The sequence below is a fragment of the Anabrus simplex genome, chromosome 4, assembly GCF_040414725.1.
Source record: "Anabrus simplex isolate iqAnaSimp1 chromosome 4, ASM4041472v1, whole genome shotgun sequence".
NCBI lineage: Eukaryota > Metazoa > Arthropoda > Insecta > Orthoptera > Tettigoniidae > Anabrus > Anabrus simplex.
In genome coordinates this window covers 247,019,454-247,041,085 of record NC_090268.1, presented here as the reverse complement: position 1 = coordinate 247,041,085, position 21,632 = coordinate 247,019,454, and positions in this window count along the sequence as shown.

The window sequence follows — 21,632 nt, the reverse complement described above, 5'->3', positions numbered from 1 at the left end:
TCACAACAATTCTTGTATCTTGCAGTGTTCATTTACAGTTCCATATATCTTGCCTATTGCCTAAAAGAAAAATTATTACACACATATCCAATAATATTTCTTGCAGTTACATAAAATAAATTCCAGTAGAGTCCAGAGTTCCAACCAAAAATGAAATCTTTCAGACACTTTAAATAAAAACTTTAACTATTGCAGTTCTCCGTCTCATCACACACTACATAAATGATAGAGTCTTGATGAATAATACTGTATTTTACACCTATTTTTAGTAAACAACACTAGGTAATGCGTTGGGATTCAATTAATTATCTGACAACATGTCTCATCAGACACATTTATATGATTAAACTAGTTTAAGATTTATAAGATGAATGATATATTTGAGCTGACAAGTGATGTTAGATATTAATGTAGATATTAGCGCATATTATGACTGATTTGGTACTCATCTTTTTTCCTGACGCATCCCAAAACAGAATCCCAGAATAAAGAAAATCTAATGCTCATCCTAAATAAATAAATAAATAAATAAATAAATAAATAAATGGATGAATAAATGATTATAAGAAGAGTAAAAGGTGATGCTGAGATATAATATTTCCCAAGACAATTCATAAATAATTTGAGAAACTTTGATTGGAGTTTAGGAACATTTTCTTTTGTATATATAATTAATGATGAGAAGATATGTGATTTCATTTCAATAATTGGAGTTTTACATAATTATTTTATTTTTCTTGTTGTACATAGTTATTATTACAATTCAGTCAAGGTCCTAAGCACTACAGTGAAACTTAATGGAAATTTTAAATGAGATGATAATTTTCTTTTAACTGTATTTCCTTTTTCTCAATTTTCTCAGAATTTGAATAAATAGCTGTGATGAAGATATATTGGTATTTATATTTATACTCTAGCATAAACATTATATGTGTAGATATTTATTTTCAATTTAAGGTAAATTAGGAATTCTCTCTCAATATAATCGATAATTGGTACGATGGAGACATCCATCAGTGTATGTGGCGGAAGACTTATGCGTAAGATAGAAAGCTTTCACATTTTTCACAAATCCATGTTAAAAAAAGGAAATTTTGAAAGGCAATCAACCCTGAGTCTGCTAGTCTGGATTTCTTCGCAACCCTCCCTGAATGCAGAAAAGGCGCAGTATTATGTACCAATTAATTAGCTTTAACCCTAGTCTTACTTCATATTCCACTTTTATTCCCACATCTGTGGGGTATCGGGTGTGAATTGTACCGCACATGTGGATTTGGCCCTGTTTTACAGTCAGATGTCCTTCCTGATGCAACCCTATATGGAGGGATGTAATTACTATTGCGTGTTTCTGTGGTGGTTGGTAGTGTAGTGTGTTGTTGTCTGAATATGAAGAAGAAAGTGTTGGGACAAACACAAACACCCAGTCCCCGGGTCAGAAGAATTAATCACATGTGATTAAAATGCGGAACCCTCCGAACCGAAGGCCTCAACGCTGACCATTCAGCCAATGAGTCGGACAACCCTAGTCGTACTGTTTCAGTTAAAGTATTATAATTAAGATAAGTGCTTATCATGCATACTGTATCATTGTGCAATATTTGTCTAGTAGGATAAAAATCTAACTTCTGTTAGTGCATAGGTACAAAAATAAATGACTCAACTAACTATCAAGTAGTCTTAATTCAAGCTCTATTGCAACGAGCAAGAAATAGGACTATAGAGTGGTTATTGGACCGCTATATTTGAATCTACTTGAATCTGCCATATTCTAAGCAATCAAAACAAGTGGGCGTGGTGATGAAGCAAGTACACAGGCTGCAGGAATAAACACTGTTTCACAGTTTTCTTAATTAGGAAAGCACTCAAAGATGCATAGTGTATTTTTAAAAGGCCATTAAAACTACCATACTCAGGCTACATACTTACATTTGTTGTATAAAGAATGAAAATTAACATATTTCCAGTAATTACAAAAGAAATCACAATGCATTGCCATTAAACAAATTGAGCCCTACTTGCAAAGAATTAAAATATAGAACAGAAAACCTTGAACAAAATAATATAACATAGAGAAATAATTCATAGCCTATCACTTGAATAATAATAATAATAATAATAATAATAATAATAATAATAATAATAATAATAATAATAATAATGAAGTGGCAGGGGCCTTAAGGTACAGCAGGTCCTGCATTTGCCTGATATGAAAATGGGAACCATGGAAAACCAGATATCAGGGCTTTCGACAGTGGGATTTGAACGCACTACACCCCAATGCAAGGTAAGAGCTATATGCCGTGAACAACATAGCCAACTCACTCAGTAGTAGTGGTGATACAGGAAAGAAAGTCCTCATAATACTCCATATCATAGGCAGAGCGTATGAGGTGACTAGGTAATTCAAAACATTGTAGGTGTGGTGTTGGACAACAAGTGTCTTGTGTCATCATTCTTCACTATTATATTTATTTTCATCAAAATGCCGTGTACTGTGCTCTGTAGGATACCATTTGATAGTAAATCGTGTTATTGGTTTTTTGCCCTACCAACTACTTTTACATTTTTCAGAGAAGCCGAGGTGCCAGAGTATTGTCCCGCTGGTGTTACTTTACGGGCAGGTAAATCTATTGACAGAAGGGTGATGTACTGAGCATCTTCAAATACCAAATCTGCCAACTTGGCCTCAGAAAATTGGCACTCTTCCGCCTGAGACACTCAGTCAGGCAGGAAACCGATTATTGTGTTTCGCTGTTTGGTCAGTTCCTACAAGAAAATAAAAGTAGGTCTGCGCCTACTGTACATATGCTGGATTGTGTTACAAGCACAGGCAACGTAATTCTGCTAATCGACAACTGTGTAGGCCTACTTTACTAAAGAAAAAACTCATTTGATATATCCTTTGAGTTTTCTCTACAATTTATGCAATTGCGAGCCCCACACGTAGAGAGCATAATTTATGCAGATAATTTGTTTGATCTAATCAATTAAAAGTAATGCACTGTAAGCGAAGGAAGTATATGGATGGCGCTCAAACTATGGCATCGCTATTTCACCTTTGCACCACCCTGAGCACTGTAGCAGCCTAGTTAGCCACTCTATAGTCCTCTTTCTAGCTTGTTGCTCTATTGTTTCACTTAACCTGTTACAATTAGAACAATCTAAGAGCAGTTGAGAATTGTAGTGTACTGTACCCGACATAGTCAGTCTGCGAACACGAGACACCCCAGGGGTGCTCAGTTCGGTGGCTGTAGGCTTATAAAATAAATGAATGTGGCAGGATTATCATAGGGTTCATCGAATAAGCACGTTCCAGGTATAAAACAAATATGACACTTTTATTTAATTAAATGCAGTATTGGCCATCCTGAAATCTGTGATTATGATTATGATCGCTACGTTATGGAATTTAATATGGCTCTTGATGTAACAAACCTAGGTGCAAACTAATGGGATGGTACACGGCAGTTGTTTCCCTAACATTCTAACAGAGTGTTACATAGTTAAAATTTTTTTTATCGTCTTTAAAGTTATTAAATAATTTATTTAAAGTTGAACTAAAAATTGTCGTTCAGAAAAATGAGGTCTGGGCCAAGCCTTCATCGACAATCTGGAAAAAATGCAGTAATTGTAAGAACGAGTATAATAAAGAAATATCCAAGATTCAGAAAGTTAACAATTATAGCAAAAATAAAATTTACAGTCGTTATCTTAACAATTTTGTAATTATAAAATGAAAAGTTGAATTTGCCTTGGTTTTCTCTAAGTTAATCCGAGACGTCGGATATACCTGTTCACGTCATCTCACATCTCTTTTCGTGAGAATTTATACTGAACTTTAAGCATCTAATCAATAATTAAACAAAATAAAACGCCTTCTGGGCTTGCAGACGTAAGTAAATGGGGAGAATATCATCCATGTGGAAATCCCGTCCACTATCAATCGATAATGTCAAAGTGTCACATATTTTCAGAACAGAACACATAGAAAATAATTTTCTAACTACTAACAAATTACTATTTCTACAGCTAACTACGGAAATTGTCAAGAAGACTGTGAGTACAAGAAGAAAATATCTACACTATGTACATGTCGACGAGTGTTGATCAACCGTATTACTCTCCTGTTAACAGATTTATTGAGTTACAGCAAGATTGAGTTACCTCATGAGAGCGAAAAATTGCATCACGAATGAGCTTGCATAGTCACGAATCAAATATGATTTAGATATTTCGTCAAAGACCTGTTCTTCAGACCTAAGGCCTTCTCGAACGTTCACTTGTACCTTCAACTTGAAATTATTGAATTACTTGAGAAAAGTTGGGATATTCCCACGAATTAAGAAGTACATCGATTAACATGGACTTTCATTTTCTTCATCTGAAGACACTAATATTAGACTACACTGCATTCATCGCGAATAATCCATTAACATGTGAAAAGCTCAGTTTCACGAAGATTCATGTCATGCACAATTATTCCATATACTCCACACGTACAGTGTACTACCATGACGACTCTAATTTGTCGCATCCTAATCTCAAATATGTGTAACCACGAAATATCAGGACCTACCATCGTCCTACAAATATACAATATCCACTTAAATGTGTCTCGATGATTAATTACTCTAACTAATTATCACATGCCCCCAATGCACATATTCACATTAAATTCGTATATAGAATTCAGACTCAATATCCCGATGACACGTTATCTCAAACACGAGGTACAAGTAGAAGTTCCATTACAAGAAAAATATTGAAAATATGGACGAAATATCCTACCATTTAATCCATCGGACATAAATTAATTCATATTCGTGACGCAATTCACTCAATAAGCAAAGATGGTGTTGATAACACATGGATAACTCTATCGGAACCCTCACTGTCAAATTCATGGCCACATGGTCATTAAGCAATCGCATGTGTCAGTTTTACGACATATCCGAGCAAATATACAACCATAAAATGTGTCAAAATAGCTTGCTGAGAAGAAAGAAAGAATAGAACAAAACTACATAGAACAGATATAAATGAGACGTAATCGACTTAACTTAAGGAGAAATCTTCACGTCTGGAAGTCTGGGTTCTCAATCAGCCATGCTAGGATGAAAGAATCTGCATCCCGACGCCGCCAACGGTGGTCGATAGTTTAGAACTTCATGGTGAAGCACTGGTAATCCATAATGCGAAGTTCCGTCCTCTTCTGGAAATGATCATGTCCACGTCTTCCGCGTCCACTCGTGAGAAAGCTGAAACTTACACAAAGTGCTTTAGCATAAACTCCAAACACACACGTAACTGTATTTTGGAAATGACACGTACTTAAGGGATTAATATCTGCACATTCGACGTCTGATCACAGCACTGTTCTAAGTTGAATACAATTATCAGAGGTGTAGAGCACAGGAGTGAAGCCACTGTTCTTGACGACAGTATTCACGACGTTCCACGCTGAGCGACTGCAGATGATAGTCCAGGAACACGCCAGTGAGTGTGAGAGTGAGTAATCTTATCACATGACTTAAATATCGTGTCTGGTGCACATGCACGGAAGTAAAGTCAATTTAGATACTAAATTCTTCTACTGTACGAATATACAACTTCATTACCATTTTTGCCACAAGGTCGTGTAAATTATTTCAAAATTTCAGTTTTTAATTTATATCCTCTAAATGTGCTATTTTTTATCCAGTTTATTTTAATTTAATCCTTGAGCCTTCCGTAAATATGCATGTCACGCCACCAAAGATATTATAAATATTTCATTCATATCTTTCCTCGCAATTACAGGTGACACGCGCTGGTATCTCTCTTTCTCTCGCCAACCTTCATTTTTTTATTTTTATTTTTGTTAGCCGGGCGGTCGCCCTCTTCACGTAAAAAAAACTCGTTCTCGTTCTCGCCCAAGGTCGCGCACACCCCATCTCGCCGACAAGCGAACACAAGCCATACCAACACCTGTTCACTCAGCTGTGGCCTCACGGTCACAGTACGACTAGTTATCTTATTAGACATTATCTTGCCTGCTATATTCGTGTGTTATCCTCATGTACAGTAACCCTTTTGATATTTCAACATTTAACTAACAGCAGTTTACATTTCTATTAGAAGATAGTAGGATAAAATAGTAATAATACCTATAATAATTTGTCTATGTATTTAGCTTTGTTGTGTAATCTTTGACCATTTCTTTTGAATCACAACTTTTAACGGAAATTTTCATTTCTGTTTGCGCGAAGTAGGCCTAATAACCTTTGGTAATTAGAATACGTCTGAACATAGTTTAGAATTACTGTACATAGTTATTTTACTAGATATTAGCATGCTTATTTTATTATAGCAAAATATTTGTGTAGTAGGGTAAATATATATCTAGAAATTTGGCTCTTACTAAATTTCTATTGTTGTAATTATGATAGGCTTAACTACAGTTAAAAACTGTAGCATAACTATTCTTATTAGACAGTATCTTACTTGCCTTTTCAGTTGGCGGTAACTGGGAACGGGCGTGTTTTTGTTCCTCCGACATATTACTTTCTTTTCTTAGTCTTTCTTGTGTATAGAAGTGTGTCGTACTGTGCTTTCATATCTACAACCATCCCTGAAGCAAATGAAGTGTCGTGTGATTCAGTACTGCAATGGTGCTTTGCTGAACGGCATTATTTTTTCTCTGCTTTGTTCATCTCTGATCTCCCTGTGCTTCGCCATGACCCTGTCTCTTCCAGTGAAAGGACGAAAGGTTGCCATGCTTCCTGACGTGCTGTGTTCGTTATATTACTACTTCTTTCCGGTGACATTCATTTAAATCCAGGTCCGCTTAATGTTTATTATCAGAACACCCAGAGCCTGAAAAACAAACTAACTGACTGTGTACTCAGTGAACCTGAATTTAGCGAGTTTGATATCTTATGCTTCACGGAAACTTGGTTACCTGATTTTGTATCGGACAGTGAACTTCCATTCTCGTCTAACCTTTCAGGGTTCCGTAAAAACAGAGGTACCGGTAAGCGTGGGGGAGGTGTAATGATTGCAGTAAGTAATAAACTTAAAGCCTGTCACAGGCCCGACCTAGAAACTGAATGTGAGATAACCTGGGTTGAAATTACGATCTCCAGAACTAAAAACTTGTTAGTTGGCTGCTTCTACCGCCCACCCTCCGGTGATATTACAGCGTTAGAAAATTGCTTTCATTCAACGGTTTTGGCTCTGAATAAATCCAATGATATTGTGCTAATCGGTGATTTCAATTCGCACATATCCTGGCAATCTACAACCACTGGAACAGTAACCGACCCTGTGGACTCATTTATTTTGTCTAATTTCATAAACGGTCTTCATCTACATCAGTTCTGCTTAAAACCCACCAGAAATCTGGCAACATTGGACCTCCTCTTCTCTACAGTAACTAGTGTTAGTGTATCTGTTGGCAGGAACATTCTTAGCGCTGACCATAACTCAATTGAAGCTACGCTCAGCCTACCTGCTTATCAACATAAAGAATTCCCACCCGCTGCGAGGCAAACATTTCCTCTGTGGAGTAAAGTGGACTGGCTAGTCGTCAACCAGGACTTGTCATCCCTTCCTTGGTGCTGGTTATCAGCTGAGCGTGACATCATCAGTGCGGTTTCCCTGTTTGAGGATTTAATATTTACTACCATTAAGCAGCATGTACTTTTCTCCAAACCCAGAACACACAAATATCCCCCCTGGCTGAGTGCCGAAACTAAATTGCTACTAAAGAACAAAACCTGTGCGTGGTCCCTCTGGAAGTCCATCCCCAATTCACACATGTATAATACTTTTAAACACCTCAGGAAAATTTCAAAATCGCATCTTAAAAATGACTACAACCGGCACATCACTTCTATAACTGGAAACCTTAAAAACAACCCAAAAAAATTCTGGACCCTCATTTCATCACGTAGAAAGTCACCCTGGATACCACTGAATCTTGAAATACATAGTGATGATGTCCCAACTGAATTAAGGTCTCAAAAATTCAATGAGTACTTTCACTCCACCTTTACCCCTCCTGCACCTCTCACAGAACTACCACAGATGAATAGTGTTCGCAGTTACTCTCTGTCGCAAATATCAACGACCCCTAACGAAGTTCAAAATATTCTCAGTAGTCTCCCAACAAACTGCTCCATCAGGCCCAATGATATTAGCCCTATATTTCTAAAAAATACATCTGCATCTCTCTGTGCACCGTTGTCTACAATTTTAAACCTGTGTATGGCTACTGGTACATTCCCCGACAGCTAGGAACAAGCTGATATCACACCTATTTTCAAATCTGGCAACAAACATGATATCTCATCATACCGCCCAATATCTATCATTCCGATACTATCCTCTGTCCTTGAAAGAATAATCCACCACCGACTCCTCTTCTTCACACAGCCGTACCTCTCTGAAGAACAACACGGTTTCACTTCCGGAAAATCATGCCTCACTAACCTCACTTTTCTCAATCACGACATCAATACAGCAATGGAAAATAAATCTCAATTAGATGTAATCTATATAGATCTGGCCAAGGCATTCGACTCAGTGGATCATGCACTTCTTCTTCATAAGCTCGCCACCAGATTTAATATCCATGGCCCCATCTTGTCATTGATAACAAGTTTCCTCTCCGGCAGAAAACAAAGAGTGGTACTCCCTGAATCTGCCTCATCATGGTTACCTGTGTTATCAGGTGTATCTCAGGGCAGTATTCTGGGACCCCTACTCTTTGTTCTCTATATCAATGACATAATTCATTGCACCCAAAATAGTCAGTGTTCCCTTCTCTTGTACGCTGACGATCTGAAAATCCTAAGAGAAGTGGCTACACCTGATGACTGTGATGAATTACAGACTGTTCTGAATTCGTGTGGTGACTGGTTTAAGAAATGGAATCTTTCTCCCAATGTTAAGAAGTGCAATACAATCTCCTTTTCATTACTAAAGCAAAGAATGAACACTGCATATACCATCCAGGGGAATACATTGCAATCGGCTTCTCAGGTAAGAGACCTAGGTGTTATAACAGACTGTAAACTAACCTTCTCTGCTCACATTCACTCTATAAAATCCCGTGCTATGCGTACTCTAGGCATTCTTTACATGTTTACTGAAATGAATGATATTAACGCCTTAAAATTATACTTTGTCTCGTATGTTCTCCCCATTATTGACTTTTGTTCCCCTATTTGGTCCTCATCTGCTATCACAAACATACCTCAACTAAGTAGTATTTTTAACGTTTTCACTTTCATTGTTAAGACTCGCAATCCTGTCTTTAAGAACAAAACTAAATCTGACATTATGAACTATCTGGGTATACTTGACCTGAGAAGCCGTTTACAGTTCTCTGATCTATGTTACCTTCACAAAATAATCAATGGCTACACCAAATGTAATACTCTTCCGGCATACTTCCCTATACACGTTCCTCCCCGCCCTACATACAACCGGCGCACCCATCATGTGTCCCATCCGCGCCTAACTTTACAACAACGCTCTATCTTCCACCGTCTCCCTACTCTTGGTAACTCACTACCCGATATTGACATATTCACACCTTTCGCATCCTTCAAACAAAAAATTAGAAGATTCCTCTAAGTCCTCCCCAGGTTTTCACTTTCTTCCGTCCCTCCAACCCTCGACCTTTCTTCTTCCTAATTTCAGTAACTGACCCTTGCCAGTTACCGTTGTCATTGTTGTTACATTGTTACTGTTAAAATTGTTAATTTATTGTTGTTACTTAATATTGTTGTTTATACCTTTGTTATCTTTTATACGTATTTAAACTTATTATTATTATTATTAGTGTAAAATGGCTCTCCATAGGCTGTATCTAATAATTAATTAAATAAATAAATAAATAAAAAATAAATAATAATAATAATAATTTGCTCATAACTATACGCATTTAGTGTATTTGTACATTTCTATAGTCAGCCTCTTATTCCTAGTATTTTACAATCAGGATACATTTAACTAGTAAAACTGTAATGTATTTATTCTAACAGTTTGTTTCCTGATTGTTTTCTATGAATTGATTAATATTATTGAGAAGTGTAAAACCATTTTATGTTAAAACCTGTGTCCACTCTTCCAATAATTGTTAAATGTTATAACCAACCTCAGATAATTACGCATATTGCATATGAAATTGCATACTTGGAGTAGTTTTATCTTAATAGGGCATATTTTGTGCTCTCCTCCTGATGAAAGTATTCTGCATCTTGAGTGTAGACATCAGCTTCTGCAGGACAATATTGGACAATTTGCCATGTATTTGAGATAATATAAGTGCTGGAAACCTGTGCATGACTCACGCCATATTTATGAAATTGAGCTGCACTGGTTATCACCAGGTAGTGTGTTTGACAGGTGGGTAGCAACACCAGCTCTACATCCAGATGCTACAAGTTTCCCTCTTCTGCCACCGATGCCATACCAAAGTCCACCTTCTCTGCCACTGATGCTGTTGGGGTCTTCACCCATACCCCTACGGTTGGGCGCTCCATATTTGTGACTCTGGAGAGAGGATGTCCCAGCATTTTAAAGCCTCCAAAAACTGGGCTGCCTGTTGGTCTGCGGGTTGTATTGGGTATTTCAACCAGCCCTACTAAATTGTAGGGTCCCCCTATCCGCCACCCGGGGACATGTCCTTTAGGGGTTAAGAGGCTCCCCCGAGGGCTTTCAGCACAATCTACCATTAAGACCAAGTTGTCGGCATATGTCAAACTGCTTACTACATTTCCACCTAATTGAATGTCTCCCTGCCACTTTATACCTTTCAGTAGATGATCCATGTAAACTATGAACAACAAGGGTGGAAAATTACAGCCTTGTCTAACCCCTATAAGAACCTGGAACTCATCCTACCATCAATTCTCACTGCAGCACAATTATCAACAAAAATGCCTTTGAATGATTTTAATAATATACCCTTAATCTCATAATCCCCCTGTATGAATAACATCTTGCCCTCAGTACTATGTCATATGCCTTCTCCAGATCTAAGAAACATAAACATAACTGTCCATTCCTCTCGTAGCATTTTCCAATTACCTGGCACATACTAAAATTCTGATCCTAACAGCCCTTCTATGGTCTGAAATCACACTAGTTTTCATCCCACATCTTCTCAACCACTGATCGATCACACACTCCCTCCCTATGGTGGAAAGATAGGATTAAACCAGCAGCTGAAACTAAGAAAGTTGGATAGGAAAGGCTGAAGAAACAGGACAGCTGAGAATGAATCAGAGTATAAGATCATGAAAAAGGACTCTGCAAGAACAGTACAAGAAGAGAACAAGAAATGTTGGCATCACTTCACAAACATGATACAAGAAGATGTATAGGGAAAGAAGAAGGTGGATAAACACCAACTTTATTAAAAATGAAGATGATAAAGTGCACACCCACAGAATATACTCCAAAGGTGGAAAGAGTGCTTTGAAGATCTATGTAAGTAAGAGTCCTATGCAAGAAAGAAGAGAACCAGTTAGAAGATATACCATCAATGAGGGATATTAAGTGGGCTGTCAGTAGGATGTAACAAGGAAAAGCAGCTGGCATTGACGAGATGACACTAGAAATTATAACAAGAGCAGGACCAATGGATATGCGCTGACTGAATAGATAGCTTTGAAGTATTATGGAAGAAAAACATAGAATGTGAAGGACAATCGCCACATTTTTATACATTGCCACCTTAAAATAGATCAGGTCTCTCATTATCAATCCAAGTTCTTCTATGATAATATCTTCTCTGCTCCTCGACAAGCTTATCCTGCTTCATTATGAGGGTGGGTAACAACATTGTGTTTATCCTATTATGTGTCCTTTTTCATCTTCCTGTCTCTCTAAAAATGCCTAGATTTGAAACTTGTTTGTTCCTTTACATTACTTATATTTCTATCATATTTCCTTTATGTCATTGTTTCCACTGAGCTCGGTAGCTGCAGACGCTTAAGTGCGGCCAATATCCAGTATTCGGGAGATAGCGGGTTCGAACCCCAATGTCAGCAGCCCTGAAGATGGTTTCCCATGGTTTCTCACTTTCACAACAGACAAAAGCTGGGGTTGTACCTTAATTAAGACCATGGCCACTTTGTTCCAACGCCAAGCCCATTCCTGTCCCGTCGTTACCATAAGACCTATCTGTGTCTGTGTGATGTAAAGCAACTTGTAAAAAAAAAAAACAACACATCCCAGTGCTGTCATTTTTATAAAAATTCTAAATTAAAAACTGAAGTACTGTACTTACCAATATATTGTACTCTGAATCAGCTAAGCCAATAACAACATTGCTGTCTACCCGCAGGCCAGTACTGTTGAGAAGAGTCAGAAGTTTCTCCTTCAGGGCCAGTGATGTTAAAAAAAGCCACTGCTCATCTGGTCCAAACTGTTGTTGAACATAAATAGATACAAAATAACCCACAAAAAGTCTTTCAGTTTATAGAAAGTAAAGGAATTGTTCTATATGAAATATGAACATTTTGATAAATTTGATTGTTTGGTTGCAACAATATATCCATATCATCATCAACCCCCCACTGGAAGCATAAGATTCAGTCAGTCTTTTGAAACCAACTGGCACAGAACCAATTGTGCTTTTCATAGTCCAATACAGACAATGATGAGAAGTGTAAATATGTTAGATATTGATACTGTATATCAGAAAGAAAAAAAATGACAAATGCATAATGTTAAGTAAATTTGTCTTATTTGACTTATCGCCATGGAACAATCACTTTCCTGCGCTAATTGCTCTCCTACCTTGTGACATCACTGTGAGGACACTTCTACAGTGTGTTCCAAGCGGTAACATTAGTAAGTGGTCTCAGGTCAGCTGTTTAATTGTTTACTGTGTGTTTATTAAGTGAATTAGTATAATGTGTGAGTGAAGTTTAGAATACATACTGTTATTTAGGACAAGGAGGTAGTAAAATTAGTAAAGGCAGGAATAACTGCACTGTTGCAGAGTGTAAAAGTATGGCCTATAAAATTAAGAATATAATTTATCACAACTTTCCAAAAAAATATTATTTATGGGCTAAATGGATATTATGGTATCAAAGAGCTTATAAAATCAACCCTAACACTCCTAGAATTTGTTACGCACATTTCTTCCCTCATAACTATGAACAAGATTAAAAACCTTACAAAAAGGAAATTGAAGGCAGATGCTGTACCTTCCCAAAATATTCCTAACTGGCATGGAAATGACATCAATGCCAAAAGTACAAGAAATGATAATGATCAGCTGACAACATTTATGCCATTAGTGTTATTAAAGTAATTACTATGCTGATATTCTGAATGGAAAAAATATCTGAAATGATTGTGAATAGGCTATTCCTGTTACTATATTTCCTTCTCTCTATGATTTTCTACTTGTACACAGAAATTATTACATTAGGTTCTACAGAACTTCAACAGTCAACGAGTACAGACACGATTTCAAGGTAGCTGACAATACCAAAGAAGAAATCAATCAGCTGTAAACAGAAATACACAGACTAAAGACAGAAGAAAATAATTTATGGCCCTGAACAAGTCCCAAGTTACAAAATATACTGTACCTTTTATGAAACGATTTCCGCACAATTCAAAACAAGAAGCACGTAATGAACTTGAAGCGTGTCTCGTCTCTATGTTTCTCTCCAGGCCAAATTCAATCCCTTCTGAGCAAAAACAAGAGAATGAAGTGGGGCCTCCAGGACATTATAAATGCCCTTAGGCATATGCTTATTTGCAAAAACAGAGATATCCTCTACTTTCTCACTAAACCTTACAAAATTGGGCCAAGCTTTTTTAAGTATAAACCTGGAATTCTGACAGAGGTTCTCAATTTCATTAAGGTTAAAGGCAGAAATATTTAAGCACTTACAGAAGGTAGAAGTTATCAACTTTGACAAAATGAATATAGATGGTAATGTGTTCCGATTCATCTGATAACGTGATTTTAGGTCCACAAAATTCCCTGAAATTCACAACAAAATAATATCGCTGAATGTGAGAACATAAACTTTCATTAGGATTAGATGAACCAGAAAAGATATATGGACATTTTACAAAAGAATGCTGTGAAGAAGAATCTCTTCTCGGTAGCATTATCATAATTTAACATGAGTTAATATCTAATCTTCAGTATAACGTAAGTCTAGATGTATAACAAAATATTCTTAAATTATTGCATTTCCTGTAACCTACATGTCATGTAACTCATATTTTTTCTTTCTTTTGAAGTTGTGATAATCAACTATGGTAAGTTGGATACTGATTGCCCTTTATGGTAAATTAAAAATTGTTGAATTCAGTGTTTAGCCTACTTCGGATGAGGTCATTGTCCCAAAAGATGGCAAGTGCAAATACTTAGGTATGAGATTTGAAAGTAATTTGCACTGGAAGGGTCATGTTGATGACATTGTTGGGAAAGCATACAGATCATAACATGTCATAATGAGGCTACTTAAAAGGATGCAACAAAGAATTAAAAGAGAAAAGTTACTTAAGTATGGTTCGTCCATTATTGGAATATGCAAACAGTGTTTGGGATCCTCACCAGAATACCTAATAAAAGAAATAGATGGTGTGCAGAGGAAAGCAGCAAGATCTGTAATGGGAGATTTCAGGAGAAAAAGTAGTGTATCAGAAATATTACAGAAACTTGAGTGGGAAGCTTTAAGTAGGAGACGGGAGAAAACTAGACTTACAGGATTATATAGAGCCTATACAGGAGAGTAAGTATAGGGAGAAATTCATGAGAGGCTTCAGTTGGAAAATAATTATATCGGCAGGGCTGATCATCATCATCATCATCATCGGTTTGCCCTTCCAGTGAGCCGGGTAGGGTGTTTGAAAACAAGCGTCTTCCAAAGTTGCCTATTCAAAAACATTTTGTTGTCCAAGACAGATTCCCAATTCCATCCTCTTCTCTCCATGTCTTCCCTCAGTTGGTCCATCCATCTTCTTCTTGGTCTTCCAGCTGGTCTTCTACCTGTTATTCTCTTTTCCAAATAAGCACATGGTAACCTTGTGCTATTCATTCATTTAACATGCCCAAATCATTTAAGTCTCAATAACCTAAGTCTTTCCTCCATAGATTCATTTAGACCTAGGTTAGATCAGATCTCATCATTTTTCACATGATCAAGTCGGGTCTCTTGGAGGACAGTTCTAAGAAATTTCATTTCACAGGCTTGAATCCTACTACAATCCTTTGATGTTAGTGTGCAGGTTTCCAGAGAATATTTAAGGATTGGAATGAAATATGACTTGTACAGGGTCATTTTTGTTCTTTGTGGGACCTTCTCATCCCATAGTAGGTGTCTAACGATACTATAAAAGTTAGAGCCTTTGGTTACTCTGTTTGTTATTTCTATCTCAGCTCTGTTATTACTAGCCATTACGCTTCCTAAATAACTGAATTGGTGTACTACTTCAACTTGGTGGTCCTGTACTTTTATGTTGCATCCTGTATTATGTCTGCTGATTTTCAATGCTACTGTTTTTGATGGGTTCAATTTCATTCCATAATCATCAAACTTCTTACACCATGCATTCAGATTATTTTGCACTCCCTTCTCTGTTTCATCCCATATTGCCACATCATCTGCAAACACCAGAGCCTGAAGATCTTTATTACCTTTTCCTTTTAGTTCCTTTAAAATGGTATCTGTAACTGCTGTGAATAGAAGAGGTGATAAGGCACTTCCCCGTTGTACTCCTTTGGTTGTATTGAACCATTCAGAGTGACCATCTCCAATTCTGACACAGCTTTTACAATTACTATATAGCATTTGGATCTTCCTAATAAGGTACTCCGGTACACCAAGTTTTCTAAGACTTTTCCAAATAGTTGATCTAGGAACATTATCATATGCCTTTTCAAGGTCCATAAACACAATAATTAGGTCTTTTCCTCTTTCCCAGTGTTTCTCTGCCAACATCCTCAAAGCAAATATCAGATCTGTTGTGCTTCTTCCAGTCCTAAAGCCATGTTGTTCCTCTTCTAAGATAGGCTCTAGTATATCCCTTACTCTTGCTTCAATGATCTTCTCCATAATTTTAAGGCCGTGTGATAAGAGGGTAATGCCTCTGTAATTTTCACTTTTCCTTCTACTCCCTTTCTTAAAGATAGGAACTATCACCCCTTTTGTCCAATCTTCAGGTATTTCGTTATCCTTCCATATTGTTCTGAGAACTCTATACAGCCACTGTATTCCTGGCAGACCAGCAGCTTTTATCACGTCAGCTGTAATTTCATCAGCTCCTGCTGACTTACCACTTCTCATCCTATGGAGGGCTTGCTCTACTTCTGTCCATGTAATTGGGATATCTTCTTCTATTGTTTTCTGTCCTACATCCTCAACAGAGATCTCTTTAGGGCCATTTAGGAGCTTGTGACAAGTATAAAATTAGATGGGATTTTAGCAGAAATGATTTGGGTAAATTTTCATTCATTGTGAAGGGCATGAAGGAGTGGAATGGTTTACCTGGGGAAGTGTTTGATCCTTTTCCAAAATCTGTACAGATATTTAAGAAAAGAATAAATGGCAATAGAGAAAAGAAATGTCAGGGGGCATTCGACTTGTGTAGGTTATTTTAATAAAGAATTTTTGTGAATAAATTAATTCTATCCCCTTGTCTATGGAGACTGGACAGCTGAAGTAAGGGACTGCCTGTAGGGGTGAAGTGCAGTGGGGACTTTGAGGGCCTGGGACCGCTATGGTAGCTGTGAAGGCCCTTCAGGAACTCTGAAAAGCAGTGGCAAAAGGGGCTCTGGTTAAGACGCAGCAGGTCATTATGCACGTTAGGTACCAAAGTTTGATAGCTGCAGTCGCTTAAGTGTGGCCAGTATCCCGTAATCGGGAGATAGTGGGTTTGAGCCCCACTGTCGGCAGCCCTGAAGATAGTTTTCCGTGGTTTCCCATTGTCACACCAGGCAAATGCCGGGGCTGTACCTTAATTAAGGCCACGGCTGCTTCCTCTACTTCCTAGGTCTTTCCTATCCCATTGTCCCCATAAGACATATCTGTGTCGGTGCGACGTAAAGCAAAAAAAAAAAAAAAGGACTAGGCAAAAGAGTGATTGAATGGGTGGCTATATTTGTAGAAAATAGAACGCAGAGAATTAGAGTGGCCAAATCGTTATCTGACCCTGTAATAATTAAGAGGGGAATTCCTTCAAGGCAGTATTATTGGACCTTTATGTTTTCTTATATATATCAACTAGCTGATGTACCTGTGCTTCGCTACAGGATTCTCAGAAAGAATGACTTTGTGGTTTTCCTAACTGAAGTCAATATAGGTCATTAAAAAAACGTCAGTAGGAACGTAGCGATTAAAAGCAATGTTATCATATAAAATACTCGATTAAATGAAAAACTGCACATTTTCTCACTTTTAACAAACAGTACTACGGTGCTGACCTAACAGTCCAAAGTTCCAGAGCTGGAATGACCAGGCCGCAGACAGCCGTGACCATTCCTCTGCTATTATTCCCTTAAAAATGCACACTTCTCATTCCAATCAGTGCCTCAGAGTAGGGATTTGAATAGCTCAAATACTACGATGAACTAGTGTGTTATGTACCAGTAGCATCAAAAAATTTATGAAACAGAGGAATGGCATGCTGAAGAAGAAAGTTACCTAACTCCACAACTACTTCCTGCCAATATTTAGGCAGATTGTTACACTCCTACGACTGGGTGAGTTGGCCGTGTGGCTAGGGGCGTGCAGCTGTGAGTTTGCATCCGGGAGGTAGTGGATTCAAACCCCACTGTCGGCAGCCTTGAATAGGTTATTCTGTGGATTCTCATTTTCACACCAGGCAAATGCTTGAGCTATACCTTAATTAAGGCCAAGGCCGCTTCCTTCACACTCATAGCTTTTTCTTATCCCATCGTCGCCATAAGACCTAACTGTTTCAGTGCAAGGTAAGGCAAATAAAATAAATAAAAAACTCGGTACGCAGCAGTAATCCTATCTATTGGAGATGAGTGGCAACAGAAGACAAAACACATCACAACAAACAATGGTCAATGTAATGTTATTGTTAATCAATTTTATGAGCTTTCTATATTGTAGGCCTTCACATTTAGTTTTCTTTCGACTCTGTGATCTTAGGGCATCTTATAAAATTATGTATAGCGTAGACTGTAGTTCCTTATTCTCCAACTTTACATACAGATTTTCATTAAATCCTGTCTACCTATTTTCTTGTGACTCAGCGCTGATAAGGTCTTAGTAACAAAAATCCAAATTCATGAATATCTCTGATCATAGCTGGTATGGTAACAAAGTATACGACATAAATGATTGGAAATATAATAATATATAACTTTAGTTCTGTAGTATTTATCGATACGACCATCAATAACATAATTATTTGGGAATTAAATTTTAAGCCTACCCTTAAACTACCATTTCATTAAGCGTGAATAAAATTATTTATGGCCTAGATTATAGCGACTTATTCCCCGACTTTGCATACCGATTTTCATTAAGATAGGACCACTATTAACATAAATATATGAGAATTCCATTGTAGGCCTTCCCCTAAACTACCATTTTTCTCAGCATGAATACAATTATTTACGTCCTAGATTGGCCAAATATATGAGCTTCATTGATGTTTGCGTATTGAACTGAGATTACAGAGATGAGATATCTAGTAGGTTCAACCTATTCAATACTAATTACGTGTTCATGTTACTAATAACTTTTATTTAACATGGGACCGGTTTCGACATTTAAAATGTCATCATCAGCCATAAAATAAATCACAAATATATAAGCAATGACATAATAATCAAAACTATGGTGGATACATATTGAAATATGTTCATTAAAAAGTCTTTAACTGTCCATTCACACCACGTGTTAAGATAAATTGCCTTAATAGAAGAGCAACGGCATAATAATTAAATCTGGCGCAGTGACACATTAAAGTATTTATGCATATAGTCATATTAGACAAGAAGCTCAACACACTTAAGGCCAATGCGACGAAAAACTGGAATACAAAAAGAGAAACAAAAAATCACAACCATTTAAACATCTTGATTGTAGAATTTCATCCTCCTATTATAAATTTGTCGAAAACAGTACTAACAGAACAAGACAACAAGATTGTAGAAAAAGGTCCGAAACATAATTGGCCGAACACAAACATAATCAATGCCACTACCAAATTAATTATCGAATCAGAAGCAGCTGTTAATAAAATGTCCCTGGAAATACAAGATGAAGTCAGACTTGATATTAGGAGAAAACTTAATAAAATCCATGCATCAAAAAGGAAACCACCACTTAACATTAGAAACCAAGATTATTCTGTAGAAAGGGAACAGGTAATTCCTCAAAAAGAAAATTTAAAATATGAATCTTATTGTTACTAGGGCAGATAAAGGGAACACGACAGTAATAATGAATAAAACTGATTACATTGTAAAAACTGAAGAATTTTTCAAGAATAGCTCTTTTTCAGTGATAAAAAAAGATCTGACCCAAAAATGACAACATCTCCTGAAAGCAACCCTAAAAAATATGCCATCTTTATTCACAGAACAAAGGAAGACAAAACTAATAACCATGAACCCAGGACTACCAATAGCAAAAGCTTTACCCAAGATCCATAAAACAGGCGTCCCCATATGCCCCATCATAAATTATAGGCCAAGTCCATTTTATAAGCTAACACAATTCATCCAGAGATTTCTAAAAAAGAACTATTATTTTATATCAAATAAGTCAGTGAAAAATACCACTGAGTTAGTTAAAAAACTAGATGGCTTTGAAATGCAACCTTTCTACTCGATGCATTCTTTCGACATAACAAATATATATCCAAGCATCAATACTAAGAAACTTTTTTCCAATAATCCAAAACAATCTAAATAAGTATAGCAACCTCAGTAAATTTGAGATCCAGGATTTCATGGAAATCTTGAAACTAGTGGTTAAGAATAATTTCTTCAGTTTCAATAATTGCATATACCAACAGGATGGTTTAACTATGGGATCACCAGCTTCAGGGATTTTAGCTGAGATATATATTGACCATTTAGAGGATACAGCAATTTACAACAACAGTGACTTCGCGAACTTAAAATTTTGGGCCAGATTTGTGGATGACACACTAGTTATCCTTGATGAAGGGATTACTGATGCAGCCACTACTCTTAACAATTTAAATATTGATCTGCAGATAAAGTTTACTCTGGAATCTGAGAGAAACAGAAGCATAAATTTTCTGGATCTCATGTTAAACAGACTTCCTTCATCAATAGAATATGGAATTTACAGAAAACCAACACAGACAGCCTCAACTATCAAGAAAAATTATTTTCATCCCAAAGCACACAAGTATGCTACCTATAACAGTATGGTAGACCGGGCATTCAGTATACCACTTAATACAGTAAATCTAAATAAAGAATTGAATACAATCCGCTTCATAGCCAAATATAACAGTTACGACAATGCATTTATAGAGCGCACTATCAATAAACGAAAATATCACCTAAATTCAACTCTAACTAGAGAGAAAACTAAACCTGATTATTATTTAACCTTCAAGTTCAACGAAGATATTTATGTTGTTACAAATATTCTGAAGAAACACAACACCAAAATCGCATACCGAACCAACAATAGAAATATGGATATCATATATAATACTAGCTCAATTGATTTTTTAATTAAAGTATTTAAGTATTTTAATCTTCTGAATAGGAGGTCAATATTTAGCGCGATACACAGTACCCTATCACGTTATAAACCCCCACCATACTGTTCAGAAGACCCACCTTAAACCTACTACTCCCCTAACAAGATCTTTTTCTTCCCCCCTCCACCTACCACATATAACATTTTATATCTCCTTCTCACAAGACTAACGTCTTTTACCACTGACTGATTTCATATATCTGTGTTAAAGTTTTAATAATAATAATAATGTTATTTGTTTTACGTCCCACTAACTACTCTTTTATGGTTTTCGGAGACGCCGAGGTGCCGGAATTTAGTCCCGCAGGAGTTCTTTTTACGTGCCAGTAAATCTACCGATCCGAGGCTGACGTATTTGAGCACCTTCAAATACCACCGGACTGAGCCAGGATCGAACCTGCCAAGTTGGGGTCAGAAGGCCAGCGCCTTAACCGTCTGAGCCACTCAGCCCAGCTGTTAAAGTTTTATCAGGTACAAATTACATACTAAGTGATTCCAATAAGTTCTCGACGTTCTGGTTGACACATAGCATGTGTGAGTGTTTTAAATGACTCTTTACTTTGGAAGCCTGTCGGAGCCTTCTATTGAACGGATGCACAAAGACTCCAAATTGAAGAACCTTCTTTTATTCTTTGAATAGTGAGAGACTATATGCATACTTCAATGTGTCACTGCGCCAGATTTAATTATTAAGCCGTTGCTCTTCTATTAAGGCAATTTATCTTAACGCGTGCTGTGAATGGATGGTTAAAGACTTTTAATGATCATATTTCAATATGTATCCACAATAGTTTTGATTATTGTGTTATTGCTTATATATTTGTGATTTATTTTATGGCCGATGATGACATTTTAAATGTCGAAACCGGTCCCATGTTA